This window comes from Elephas maximus, chromosome 25 (genome assembly GCF_024166365.1).
Source record: "Elephas maximus indicus isolate mEleMax1 chromosome 25, mEleMax1 primary haplotype, whole genome shotgun sequence".
Taxonomy (NCBI): Eukaryota; Metazoa; Chordata; class Mammalia; order Proboscidea; family Elephantidae; genus Elephas; species Elephas maximus.
In genome coordinates this window covers 28,903,300-28,918,174 of record NC_064843.1, presented here as the reverse complement: position 1 = coordinate 28,918,174, position 14,875 = coordinate 28,903,300, and positions in this window count along the sequence as shown.

The window sequence follows — 14,875 nt, the reverse complement described above, 5'->3', positions numbered from 1 at the left end:
GAGACCTACTTACAACAATCAACCAACTTGACCTCATTGACTTATACAGAACTCTCCACCCAACTGCTGCAAAATATACTTTTTTTTCTAGCGCACATGGAACATTCTCTAGAATAGACCACATATTAGGTCATAAAACAAACCTTTGCAGAGTCCAAAACATCGAAATATTACAAAGCATCTTCTCAGACCACAAGGCAATAAAACTAGAAATCAATAACAGAAAAACTAGGGAAAAGAAATCAAATACTTGGAAAATGAACAATACCCTCCTGAAAAAAGACTGGGTTATAGAAGACATCAAGGAGGGAATAAGGAAATTCATAGAATGCAACGAGAATGAAAATACTTCCTATCAAAACCTCTGGGACACAGCAAAAGCAGTGATCAGAGGCCAATTTATATCAATAAATGCACACATACAAAAAGAAGAAAGAGCCAAAAGCAGAGAACTGTCCCTACAACTTGAACAAATAGAAACTGAGCAACAAAAGAACCCATCAGACACCAGAAGAAAACAAATAATAAAAATTAGAGCTGAACTAAATGAATTAGAGAAGAGAAAAACAATTGAAAGAATTAACAAAGCCAAAAGCTGGTTCTTTGAAAAAATTAACAAAATTGATAAACCATTGGCTAGACTGACTAAAGAAATACAGGAAAGGAAACAAATAACCCGAATAAGAAAACGAGAAGGACCACATCACAACAGAACCAAATGAAATTAAAAGAATCACTTCAGATTACTACGAAAAATTGTACTCTAACAAATTTGAAAACCTAGAAGAAATGGATGAATTCTTGGAAAAACACTACCTACCTAAACTAACACATTCAGAAGTAGAACAACTAAATACACCCATAACAAAAAAAGAGATTGAAACGGTAATCAAAAAACTTCCAAGAAAAAAAAGTCCTGGCCCGGACAGCTTCACTGCAGAGTTCTACCAAACTTTCAGGGAAGAGTTAACACCACTACTACTGAAGGTATTTCAAAGCATAGAAAATGATGGAATACTACCCAACTCATTCTATGAAGCCACCATCTCCCTGATACCAAAACCAAGTAAAGACATTACAAAAAAAGAAAATTATAGACCTATATCCCTCATGAACATAGATGCAAAAATCCTCAACAAAATTCTAGCCAATAGAATCCAACAACACATCAAAAAAATAATTCACCATGATCAAGTGGGATTTATACCAGGTATGCAAGGCCAGTTTAATATCAGAAAAACCATTAATGTAATCCATCACATAAATAAAACAAAAGATAAAAACCACATGATCTTATCAATTGATGCAGAAAAGGCATTTGACAAAGTCCAACACCGATTTATGATAAAAACTCTTACCAAAATAGGAATTGAAGGAAAATTCCTCAACATAATAAAGGGCATCTATGCAAAGCCAACAGCCAATATCACTCTAAATGGAGAGAACCTGAAAGCATTTCCCTTGAGAACGGGAACCAGACAAGGATGCCCTTTATCACCGCTCTTATTCAACATCGTACTTGAAGTCCTAGCCAGGGCAATTAGGCTAGACAAAGAAATAAAAGGCATCCGGATTGGCAAGGAGGAAGTAAAATTATCTCTATTTGCAGACGACATGATCTTATACACAGAAAACCCTAAGGAATCCTCCAGAAAACTACTGAAACTAATAGAAGAGTTTGGCAGAGTCTCAGGTTATAAAATAAACATACAAAAATCACTTGGATTCCTCTACATCAACAAAAAGAACACCGAAGAGGAAATAACCAAATCAATACCATTCACAGTAGCCCCCAAGAAGATAAAATACTTAGGAATAAATCTTACCAAGGATGTAAAAGACCTATACAAAGAAAACTACAAAGCTCTACTACAAGAAATTCAAAAGGACATACTTAAGTGGAAAAACATACCTTGCTCATGGATAGGAAGACTTAACATAGTAAAAATGTCTATTCTACCAAAAGCCATCTATACATATAACGCAATTCCGATCCAAATTCCAATGTCATGTTTTAAGGGGATAGAGAAACAAATCACCAATTTCATATGGAAGGGAAAGAAGCCCCGGATAAGCAAAGCATTCCTGAAAAAGAAGAAGAAAGTGGGAGGCCTCACTCTACCAGATTTCAGAACCTATTATACAGCCACAGTAGTCAAAACAGCCTGGTACTGGTACAACAACAGGCACATAGACCAATGGAACAGAATTGAGAGCCCAGATATAAATCCATCCACGTATGAGCAGCTGATATTTGACAAAGGACCAGTGTCAGTTAATTGGGGAAAAGATAGTCTTTTTAACAAATGGTGCTGGCATAACTGGATATCCATTTGCAAAAGAATGAAACAGGACCCATACCTCACACCATGCACAAAAACTAACTCCAAGTGGATCAAAGACCTAAACATAAAGACTAAAACGATAAAGATCATGGAAGAAAAAATAGGGACAACCCTAGGAGCCCTAATACAAGGCATAAACAGAATACAAAACATTACCAAAAATGATGAAGAGAAACCCGATAACTGGGAGCTCCTAAAAATCAAACACCTTTGCTCATCTAAAGACTTCACCAAAAGAGTAAAAAGACCACCTACAGACTGGGAAAGAATTTTCAGCTATGACATCTCAGACCAGCACCTGATCTCTAAAATCTACATGATTCTGTCAAAACTCAACCACAAAAAGACAAACAACCCAATCAAGAAGTGGGCAAAGGATATGAACACACATTTCACTAAAGAAGATATTCAGACAGCCAACAGGTACATGAGAAAATGCTCTCGATCATTAGCCATTAGAGAAATGCAAATTAAAACTACGATGAGATTCCATCTCACACCAACAAGGCTGGCATTAATCCAAAAAACACAAAATAATGAATGTTGGAGAGGCTGCAGAGAGATTGGAACTCTTATACATTGCTGGTGGGAATGTCAAATGGTACAACCACTTTGGAAATCTAACTGGCATTATCTTAAACAGTTAGAAATAGAACTACCATACAACCCAGAAATCCCACTCCTCGGAATAGACCCTAGAGAAACAAGAGCCTTCACACAAACAGATATATGCACACCCATGTTTATTGCAGCTCTGTTTACAATAGCAAAAAGCTGGAGGCAACCAAGGTGTCCATCAACAGATGAATGGGTAAATAAATTGTGGTATATTCACACAATGGAATACTACGCATCGATAAAGAACAGTGACGAATCTCTGAAACATTTCATAACATGGAGGAACCTGGAAGGCATTATGCTGAACGAAATGAGTCAGAGGCAAAAGGACAAATATTGTATAAGACCACTATTATAAGATCTTGAGAAATAGTAAAAACTGAGAAGAACACATACTTTTGTGGTTACGAAGTGGGGAGGGAGGGAGGTAGGGAGGGAGGGAGAGGGTTTTTTATTGATTAATCAGTAGATAAGAACTGCTTTGGGTGAAGGGAAAGACAACACTCAATACACGGAAGGTCAGCTCAATTGGACTGGACCAAAAGCAAAGAAGTTTCCGGGATAAAATGAATGCTTCAAAGGTCAGCGGAGCAGGGGCGGGGGTCTGGGGAACATGGTTTGAGGGGACTTCTAAGTCAATTGGCAAAATAATTCTATTATGAAAACATTCTGCATCCCACTTTGAAATGTGGCGTCTGGGGTCTTAAATGCTAACAAGCGGCCATCTAAGATGCATCAATTGGTCTCAACCCACCTGGAGCAAAGGAAAATGAAGAACACCAAGGCCACACGACAACTAAGAGCCCAAGAGACAGAAAGGGCCACATGAACCAGAGACCTACATCATCCTGAGACCAGAAGAACTAGTTGGTGCCCGGCCACAATAAATGACTGCCCTGACAGGGAGCGCAACAGAGAACTCCTGAGGGAACAGGAGATCAGTGGGATGCAGACCCCATATTCTCATAAAGAGACCATACTTAATGGTCTGACTGAGACTAGAGGAATCCCGGCAGCCATGCTCCCCAAACCTTCTCTTGGCACAGGATAGGAACCATTCCCGAAGACAACTCATCAGACATGAAAGGGACTGGTCAGCGGGTGGGAGAGAGATGCTGATGAAGAGTGAGCTAATTATATCAGGTGGACACTTGAGAGTGTGTTGGCAACTCTCGTCTGGAGAGGGGATGGGAGGATAGAGAGAGAGGGAAGCTGGCAAAATTGTCACGAAAGGAGAGACTGAAAGGGCTGAGTCAATAGGGGGAGAGCAAGTGGGAGTACGGAGTAAGATGTATGTAAACTTACGTGTGACAGACTGATTGGATTTGTAAACGTTCACTTGAAGCTTAATAAAAGTTAATAAAAAAAAAAAAAAAAGACTACCAAAAAAGTGAAAAGACAAGCTACCAACTGGAAGAATATCTTCAGAAACCAAATATCAGACAAGAATCTAATAACAAAAATATATATAAAACTTTGACAACTTAACCTTAAAAAGACAAATAACCCAATCATAAAAAAATAAATAGATAAATGGGCAAAAGACTTGAATAGACATTTCACCAAAGAGGACATCCAAACGGCCACCAAACACATGAAAAGATGCTCAGGCTCATTAGCCATCAGACAAACGCAAATCAAAACCACAGGATACTATTTCACTCCCACTAGAATGGCTAAAATTAAACAAAAAAAAAAAAGCAGAAACTAACAAATGTTGTTGAGGATGTGGGGAAATTGGAATCTTTATCCAGTGATGGTGGGAATGCAAAATTGTACAACCATTGTGGAAAAAGTTGTAGCTGTTCCTCAAAAAACTAAAATTCTACTCCTACGTATATACCCAAAAGACTTGAAAAGCAGAGACTCAAAAAAGAGACTTGTACACTAATGTTCATCACAGTACTATTGACAACAGCCAAAAGGTGGGAACAACCTAAATGCTCATCAAAAGACAAATGGATAAATAAAATGTGGTATATACATACAACGGAGCACTACTTAGCCAGTAGGAGAAATAAAGTCTTGATACACGCTACAGTATGAATGGAGCTGAAAGAATATGCTGAGTGAAACAAGTCAATCACAAAAGGACAAATTTGTATGATCTCATTTGTATAAAAGACAAATGTATAGGGGACAAAGTTTATTAGTGGTTAACAGGGATAGGAGGAAAGGGGAACTTAACAGTGATGGAAATATTTTGTTGATTAGAGGTAGGAATTGCACAGCCAATTATTGTAATTGCTGTCAATAAGTTATATACCTATAAAAAGTTGAATTGGCAAATGTTATGTGATAGATACATTTACAACAATGACAAAAAACAAACAAAAAGAGTAGCTGCTGAGGCTGATTGTGTGCAACAAAGAACCTCATGGGATTTGGTTTCTTGTTTTAGTGGCTTAATGTCACGGTTCATGGGACATCCCAGTCAACCGGCCTAGTAACATGTTTAGTGCTTCTGTCCTACCTCCTAGTTTGTTGTGTAGTACCTGGGGTCTTAAAAGCTTGCAAGCAGACATCCAAGGCACAGCAATTGGTCTCTGCTAACCTGGAAAAACTAAAACAGAGGAAGGAGGATAGTCAGGAAAAGGAGGAGGACATGGAGTGTGGCTAATTGCCTCCATAAACAACTGCCTCTTTTGCCATGAGACCTGAAGAACTAGATGGGGTCCACCTACTATCACTGAACACTGTGATCAAAGATTCCATAGAAGGATCCTGATCAAAAGGGGGAAAATGTAGAACAGAATTTCAATTTCTCATGGACTCCATACTTCCTGGAGCCATGAAGTCTTGATGAAGCCCTAGAACTATTGTCCTGAGATAATCTTTAAACCTTAAACCAAAATATATCCCCTAAAGTCTTCTAAAAACCAAAGAATAGTTTAGCTTAACTAGTAAAAATTGTCTGCTTTGAGCATTATGCTCTTTCAATAACTATCTATATAAGATCAAATTGACAACAGTGACTTGAAAGGTTAGATAGGAACCTTAGGGGGCAGTGAGTTTACATTAATGGGGGAGGAACAACTCAGAAAAGGAGGATGAGAATGGCTACATAACTTGAATGTAATCAATGCCACAAAACGGTACATGTAGAAACTGTTGAATTGGTGTATGTTTTCTTACGTATATTCTCAACAACAACAACAAAATAAATAAAATTATATCTAAAAAAAAAAACCACCATCCTTCATTTGGGAGATTTACACCAGACTAAGTACTCACCCTCGTATTTTTGGTGGTGGTGTTGTGTACTGTCGAGTCAATTCCAATTCATAGTGACCCCATGTGACAGACAAGAACTGCCACATAGAGTTTACTAGGCAGTAATCTTTATGGAAACAGATTGCCATGTGTTTCTCCTGCAGAGCTGCTGGGTGAGTTTGAACTCCCAACCTTTCAGTTATCAGCTGAGTGCTTAATCATTGCATCACCAGAACTTGTTATTCATCCCATACTGCCCTGAATTTCCCCCTTAGTAACTTTCTCTCCATCTGTAATTCCTGCTCAATGTCTGCCCCCTTCATGCCCTCTGACCTCTGTGACTGGGCTACAGGCCACAGTGTTCTTGTTCAGCACTTCTCAGGTGCCTAGAACAATAGAAAGTGCTCAAGCAACATTTTCAGGTTAATTTATTCACATCTCACCTCCCACCTCAGCTTCTCTTCTCTGAAGTTTTTTTTTCCCCATTTCAGTGTTAGCCCCACCATCCTCTGCACCTCTTGTGAGCTCCCAATAATCTTTCCATCTTGCTCATCTTGCGCCATCCCACCTCTACCCCTCTACTGAGTCCATAGCCCAGCCCAGGGAGGGCTCTGCTCAATGTCCCTGGGGCTTGAGGGGGAAATAACTCAGACTCTACACTGTGCTTTGAAATCTTCAGAAAGAACAGGATTGGCTTTCTAATTGCCTGTTATTGTTTGTTCTGTGTTCAAAGACATCTAGCATTTTTTTCCTTCTGACTTGGATGTTATTAAACAACAAAGGTGCTGTTCTATTTTTTCTTTCTTTATTTATTACTGAGTAATAAATTTACATCAACATACTAAGTATATAATCTTTAAGACCTTGATCACTTCTACTTGCCACGCTCTCTGCATCATCTCACTTACTCCTAACCTTGGTTCTACTGTTGAGGTTGAAGCTATTGTCGGTCCTCTTTTACAACTGAAATTAAGAAAAGGTAAGTAGGTGCCCAAAGTCACCCCATTCATAAATGGCAGAGTTGGGATTAGAACTGAGATTGCCTGGTTCTAGAACCATACTCTTAACTACCTTTGGACATACTGACCCCAAGAATAAATGAGCAAATGTGGATCTCCAAAAAAAGGGAACTGACCTTAATTACACATCCCATCCCTCTTTGGCATAGTGGTTAAGAGTTCGGCTGCTGCCAGAAGATCAGCAGTTCTAATCCACCAGCCGCTCCTTGGAAACCCTATAGGGCAGTTCTATCCTGTCCTGAGTGTCGCTGTATGTCAGAATCAACTCAACAGTGACGGGTTTGTTTTTTTGGGTTCTTCCTCCTTACCTCACAGAGCAGGTTGGGAAGTGATCCCTCTGTCTGTCTTTCTGCCAATCCTGAAGCCAAAGAAGCCATAACTTTTTTGGAATGGGTGTGTTGAGATCTATGTTTACACATATCTACATATGATCTTAATGAATAAGGGTTTAGCGGCCAGAGACCTCTTGGCTCTTTCCTTCTCAAGCCTTCAGGTGGGCACAGGAAGAAGGAGCAGAGCTGGGCTCAGGTGGCCTGCTCCAAAAGCTTGGATACACAGAGGGGCACCAAGCATGGTGATCAGGTCTGTGTAACTTTGAAAAACACAAGAGAGGAGAAAGAAAAGAATGAACATGCCAGACACTCCATCCAGCCAACCAACCTGAGAGTCAGGTGTTATTATCTCCATTTTACAGATTAAGAAACTGAGACTCAGGAAGTTGAAGTCACTTGCCCAGGGCAATGCAGCTCCCTGGACACTGATTGAGATGCATTTAAAAGAAAGCATCTGGGTAGGCAGGCAGCTGAGCTCACTGACACACACCCATCTCCCACACTGGCTCCAGCCCCATAAGGTCATAAGGTGTTAAGTAGCATCTGTAAATCCAGAGTCATCTACTTTAGTCTGGTGACATCAGGTGCTGGAATGAGCAACTCAAGAACCCACCCCCATTTTTTAACTAACCCCCTGCATTCTGGAGACATCATATCCTGCAGCCTAATGATGGGAGGGTGGGAGAGAAGTTCTTGTTTTTGGAAAGGAGCCCATCCCTCCCTCTGTTTCCAAAAAGAAATGTAAGGATTCAAACACCCTGGTAGCCCCCATCTTGAGTATTCTAACTATGGGGCTGTGGGTTTGTTTCCACCTGCATCAGTGGAGAAGGTAAGCAGGGCTGTATGTGTCCTGAGTGCTCCACAGTGGAGTTAGGGTGAGGCCAAGCCCACTCCCACAACTGGAATTCTCCCTTCCCAGCCCTTTCAAGCCCTCTCTGACTATCCCTGGTTATCTTTCCTCCTCCACATCCCATTTGTTTTTCTGTCCCTCTTCCCAGTTCACTCCCTTTTTCATTCCAAGGAGAAGCTTCACCTGATTTTAAAATATGTATTATTTAGTGTTTAGTATATGCCAAACGGAGCCCGTGGTAGTATAAACAATTAATGTGCTCAGCTGCTAACCAAAAGGTTGGAAGTTCAAGTCCACCCAGAGGCACCTCCAAAGAAAGGCCTGGCAATCTACTTCTGAAAAATCAGGCATGAAAAATCCTATGGAGCACATCTCTACTCTGATATACACAAGTCACCATGAATCAAAGTCAATTCAATGGCAAGTGAAAAAAAAAAAAAAAAACTGCCCAACACTCTACCAGATTGTTTATACTAGAGATCTCAAGGTATTGACCTAACTGCCATTGTGGACAATTAAAAATGAAATTAAAAAAAAACAGTTATCATTAAGTCCATTCTGATTCATGGCAACCCCACATGTTTCAGAGTAGAACTGCATGCTCTGTAGAGCTTTCATAAACGACTTTTCGGAAGAAGACGGACAGATCTTTCTTCCAAGGCACCTCTAGGGGAGTTCAAACCACCAACCTTTCAGTTCATAGCTGAGCACTTAACTGTTTACATCACTCAGGGATTATCCAGAACATGTTGTTGTTTTTGGGTGCCATCGAATCAATTTTCAACTCATAACAACCCCATGTGACAGAGTAAAAGTGCCACATAGTGTTTTCTAGGATATAATCTTTATAGGAACAGATCGTCAGGTCTTCCTCTGGGTGAATTCAAACTGTCAATCTATCAGTTAGCAGCCCAGCACTTAACCGATGTGCCACTTTTTTATTTAAGGCACGCAGATCGTATCAAGAAAATCTGAATGCTTTGAGAGATTTCACTTAAAAATTCAGATTTCCACCTTCTTTTGAATAACTGGAAAGCTGGCGACTCTGAGCTCAGTGTCTTACATAGCAACAGTTGGCTGCACTTGAGCAGCATCTGCCAAGGCAGGGTATGTGCCCTGCAAAAATTTTTTCCAAAAATTAGCCTGAGTGACCCATTTGGCTACCTGTCCTTGGTAAGTGTGTTTAAGAATCTCTGTCCTACCCATAACTCAATAATTCCCATTATAAAGATGAGAAACCTGAGGCATGGAGAGTTTAATAACTTGCCAAGATCACTAATAAGTGGCATCGCCAGAGTCTTCCCTGATAACTGCCTTTCCACAATACCTTAATAGAGTAAAGGAAGCCTCCCTCACTCTAAACCTCTCTGTTTTCTACCTTCCATGATCTTCTCCTGCCAAGCCTAGGGTCCAGAAGGAGCTGCAGAAGGCACAGGGCCATGCAGATGAAAGACAGACATAGGTATGTGGGTGCCCAGCCCTCATCACAAACCAAGTCTCCTCCCTTGCTGGCAGCTTGTGGGGGTGGAGTTGCTACCAGGGCAGGTGAAGACAGCTCTAAGGGCTCCACTGTCTTTACACGCCCTGCTAAGTGCCAGACCTCCCAGGTGGGGGTGCGGGAGCTTGGGGGGGGGGGCAGGGCCTTTCCGGGACGCAGCCTCCTACTGAAGATTGACCCACCATCCTACTCTTCAAAGGTGAGAGTCACACACACACAATGTTCTGAGAGAGTTGGGTGGAGTAGTAAGGGAGAGAGGGAGGAAAGAAAGGAAGGAAGAAAGAAAAGGAGGGAGGGAGAGAGGAAAAAAGGAAGAAAGGAAAGAAGGGAAGGAGGAAGGGAAGGAGGGGAGAAAAAAGGGGAAATACTCTTTACTGTATGGTGAGCATTTGTTCTGTGCTTTAAGTCATCCAATTCTCACAGTATCTCTTTGAAATTGTGTATTCTTATCCCCATTTTTCAGAGGTAAAAATGGAGACTTAGAAAGATTGGATAACTAGCCCCCGACCCCACAGCCCAGATAGCAATAGATCTGAGATTTTATTTGAATTGTTGCCTCTGATACTGTATTCATGTTCTCCAAATTCTTCTGAAAATGTCAGAGCTGGTAATAAACCAAAAAAACCTGTTGCTGTTTAGTCAACTCCAACTCCTAGCAACCCCATAGGACAGAGTAGAACTGCTCCATAGGGTTTCCAAGGAGCACCTGGAGGATTTGAACTGCCGTCCTTTTGGTTAACAGCCGAGCACTTAACCTCTATGCCACCAGGGTTTCCAGAGTTGGTATTAGGCCATGGAAGTAAAGAAGTGAAGAAACATTCCTGGTACCTACCACCTGTCTGTCAGTTTGTCTTACTGTGGTGGCTCGTGTGTGTCTATTATGCTGGAAGCTATGCCACTGGTATTCCAAGTGTCAGTAGGGTCCCCCACGGTGGACAAATTGTGGCACAGCTTCCACATTAAGACAGACGAAGAAGAAAGTTCTGGTGATCCACTCACAAAATTTTTTAGGCAAAAACCCAAAAGACTCCACAAGAAAAACACTGGAACTAATGGGAAGATTCATGGAGTAGGAGGATACGAGATAAATATACAACACTCAGCTGGATTCCTATACACGAATAAGAGAACAATGAAAAGGACATCAGTAAAACAATAGCATTTATAATATCCTCTAAAAAAATAAAACACTTGGGAATAAATCTAACCAGGGATGTAAAAGACCTATACAAAGAAAACTACAAAACACTAGTGCAAGAAACCAAAAGAGATCTACATAAATGGGAAAACATACCATGCTCATGGATAAGTAGACTCAACGTTGCGAAAACGACAGTTCTACCCAAAGTGATTTACAAATACAACGAAATACCTATCCAAATACCAACAACATTCTTCAAAGAGATGGAAAAACTTATCATTAACTTTATATGAAAAGGGAAGAAGTCCCAGATAAGTAAAGCACTATTGAAGAAGAATAAAGTAGGAGGACTCGAACTACCTGACCTAAGAAACTAATATATAGCTACGATAGTCAAAACAGCCTGTTACTGGTACAACAACAGATACATTGACCAATGAAACAGAATTGAGAGCCCAAATGTAAATGCATCCATCTATGGTCACCTGATCTTCCACAAGGGCCCAAAGTCCATCAAATGGGGAAAAGACAGTCTTCTTAACAAATGGTACTGGCAAAACTGAATGTTCATCAGCAAAAAAAATAAAACAGGACCCATACTTCACACCATATACAAAAACTAACTCAAAATGGATCAAAGACCTAAAAATAAAGCCAAAAACTATGAAATTCATAGAAGAAAAAATAGGATCAATGCTAGAGGCCCTAATACACAGCATTAACAGGATATAAACCACAACCAACAACACTCAAGTTCCAGAGGATAAGTTAGATAACTCAGATCTTCTAAAAATTAAACACTTATGCTCATCAAAAGACTTCAGCTAAGGAAGCAGGGCCAAGATGGCGGAGTAGTCAGACACTGCCGGTGAACCCTCTTACAACAAAGACCCAAAAAAACAAGTGAAACAATTATGTTTATGACAAGCTAGAAGCCCTGAACATCAAAGGCAAAGTCAGAAGATGGACTGAGTGGCACGGGGAGGGAGAGAGGGTTCAGAAGTAGAGGGGAGTTGCTGGACCTGAATTGCTGGGAGCCCTCGGGCACAATCCCCGGGAACAACTACAGCAGACTAGTGGTAGTGTTTGGCCGCAGTTTCCTCAGGGAGAAACACCCAGCCACACAGCCTACTCACAACTCCAGAACCAGAGAAGAATGGTACTCTCGGCAAAAGCTACGTACTTGCGTATATTTTTCTGTGCCCCTACCCCCAAGGTGGCTTCAGATAGGTCCTGTTGCACGCTCTGAGCCATTCTCCCTGCCTTGGAGAAGGAATAAATTCACAATTGGGAAAAAGATAATCTGCCAGCTCCACTAACCTGGGGAGCTCAGGACAGAAGTGGCTCCTGTTCAAGCAGAAATGGTCCGTGGACTTTGAATACCTTCCCTCCTTTCATGGACCCGTGTGGGCCTATTTCAGGAGAATTGGCCCTTGTTGGCAGACTGCAGCTGTTTCAGCTGTGTGGTGGAGAGGTGGGTGTTTGATGTTTGACACCACTTTGCCTATTAAACAGGGTCTGCACCTACCCACATCAGGGGCCTAAGGACTGGTAGTTCCACTTAGGTCACTCAGCCACCTGTGACAGGGGTCCAAAGATAACCGGTACCTCCTAGTCCTTACAAACAAAAGCATTGAGTGCCCAAGATCCATCTGCAGAACCCAACGACCTGTGTGCTCTAGGGAACAGGGACACACTTTCCTCACAGACAATGGTTGTCAGCCCCCTGCCTTGTTCAGAGCATGACTCCCTGCTGCAACCAGATACTGGTACCTACACCAATCACCCCTGCCCCTCTAAGACTGTAGGACAGAGCCTGTACCACACACTTGATGGCCAACTAACTGGACACCTGAGCTGAATCCATACAAGAAAAATGAATGGACTCCTAGGTTGAAATACCTGAAAACAGCTCTAGCCATCTGGTGACAGGACGTTAGAGCTTCAAAGGCAAAGATAATCAAGCTAGCTCACTCAAGCAACCTACTTGGACATATCAAAACAAAACAAAGCAAGAAGCTAGGATATAGTAAGCAAACATAAAATAAACTAATACAATAACTTATAGATGGCTGAGAGACAACAGTCAATATCAAATCACATGAGGAAACAGACCATGATCTCTTCAACAAGCTCTCAAAACAAAGAATCAAAGGATCTTTTGGATGAAGGTGCTTCCTGGAATTACTGGATGCAGAATACAAAAGATTAATATACAGAACTCTTCAAGACATAAGAAAGGAGATAGGGCAATACACAGAACAAGTCAAGGAACACACAGATAGAGCAGCTGAAGAAACTAAAAACATTATTCAAGAACATAATGAAAAATTTAATAAGCTGCAAGAATCCATAGAGAGACACCAATCAGAAATTCAGAAGATTAACAATAAAATTACAGAATTAGACAACTCAGTAGAAAGTCAGAGGAGCAACTCTGAGCAAGTGGAAGGCAGAATTGGTGAAACTGAAGATAAAACATGTGGCAGCAATATATTTGACGAAAAATCAGATTAAAAGAATTTTTTTTTTAATGAAGAAACCCTAAGAGTTATGTGGGACTTTATCAAGAGAAATAACCTACAAGTGATTGGAATAGAGAACAGAAAGGGATAAGAGAAAATACAGAGAGAATTGTTAAAGATATGTTGTCAGAAAACTTCCCTAATATTGTGAAAGATGAGAAGATATCTATCCAAGATGCTCATCAAAAGCCACACAAGGTAGATCGTAAAAGAAAGTCACCAAGGCACATTGTAATCAAACTTGCCAAAACCAAAGATAAAGAGAGAATTTTAGGAGCAGCTAGGAATAGTCAAAAAGTCACCTACAAAGGAGAGTCAATAAGAACAAGTTCGGACTACTCGGCAGAAACCACGCAGGCAAGAAGGCAATGGGATGACTTACATAAAGCACTGAAGGAAAAAAATCCCCAACCAAAAATCATATATCCAGCAAAACTGTCTCTCAAATACGAAGGTGAAATTAGGACATTTACAAAAAAACAGAAGTTTAGGGAATTCGTAAAAACCAAACCAAAGCTAGAAGAAATACTAAAGGGAGTTCTCTGGTTAGAAAATCAGTAATATCAGATATGAACCCAAGACTAGAACACTGAACAGAGCAATCAGATGTCAACCGAGACAGGGAAATGACAAAAATAAATCAGGATAAAAAAACGCTCAAAACAGGGAAACAGTGAGGTTTTTATGTAAAAGAAGACAACATTAAAACAATAAAGAGGGACTAAGAAATGTAGCCATAGATCTTTCATAAGGAGAAGAAAAAAAAGACGATATAAAGAAATAAAAGTTAGATTTAAACTTAGAAAAATAGGGATAAATATTAAGGTAACCACAAAAGATACTAATAATCCTACTCATCAAAATAAAACACAGGAAGAAAATAGAGACTCAGCGGAAACAAAATCAACTACAACGAATACGAGAGAAAGACAATGTAGAAAGATAAACTACACAGCACAAAATCTTAAATGGGAAAAAGAAACTGTCAACAACACACAAAAAAAAAGACATCAAAATGACAGCACTAAACTCATATGTATCCATAATTATGCTGAATATAAATGGACTAAATGCTTCAGAAAAGACACAGAGAGTAGCAGGATGGATAAAAAAACATGATCCGTCTATATGCTACTTGCAAGAGACACACCTTAGACTTAGAGACACAAACAAACTAAAACTCAAATCTCTCAAGCTAACAACAATCAAAAAAGAGCAGGATTGGCAATATTAATTTCTGACAAAATAGACTTTAAAGTTAAATCCACCACAAAGGATAAGGAAAGACACTATATAATGATTAAAGTGACAATATACCAGGCAGATATAACCAT